Source organism: Arachis duranensis, chromosome 7 (assembly GCF_000817695.3).
Source record: "Arachis duranensis cultivar V14167 chromosome 7, aradu.V14167.gnm2.J7QH, whole genome shotgun sequence".
In the NCBI taxonomy this organism is placed as follows: domain Eukaryota; kingdom Viridiplantae; phylum Streptophyta; class Magnoliopsida; order Fabales; family Fabaceae; genus Arachis; species Arachis duranensis.
Window position 1 is genome coordinate 28,937,452 of NC_029778.3, and position 315 is coordinate 28,937,766.

Consider the following 315-nt stretch of genomic DNA (forward strand, 5'->3'; position numbering starts at 1 on the left):
ATTGTTCACAGGATTCCTTTCAGAAGTGTACATGAATTGGTTATTTGCAACCATTTCAATCAGCTCTTGAGCTTTTGTAGGTGTCTTCTTCAGATGAAGAGATCCTCCAGCAGAGCTATCCAAAGACATCTTGGACAGTTCAGAGAGACCATCATAGAAAATACCTATAATGCTCCATTCAGAAAGCATATCAGAAGGACACTTTCTGATTAATTGTTTGTATCTTTCCCAAGCTTCATAGAGGGATTCTCCTTCCTTCTGTCTGAAGGTTTGGACTTCCACTCTAAGCTTACTCAATTTTTGAGGTGGAAAGAA

General features: G+C 39.0%; 1 non-coding gene across 1 annotated transcript; it reads left to right on the forward strand.

Annotated features, from left to right (window-relative positions):
* Window positions 1–183: 183 nt before the first annotated feature.
* Window positions 184–291, forward strand: LOC127740784 (small nucleolar RNA R71). The gene has a single exon (XR_008001642.1). It is a non-coding gene; the product is annotated as a small nucleolar RNA R71 (small nucleolar RNA).
* Window positions 292–315: the final 24 nt, after the last annotated feature.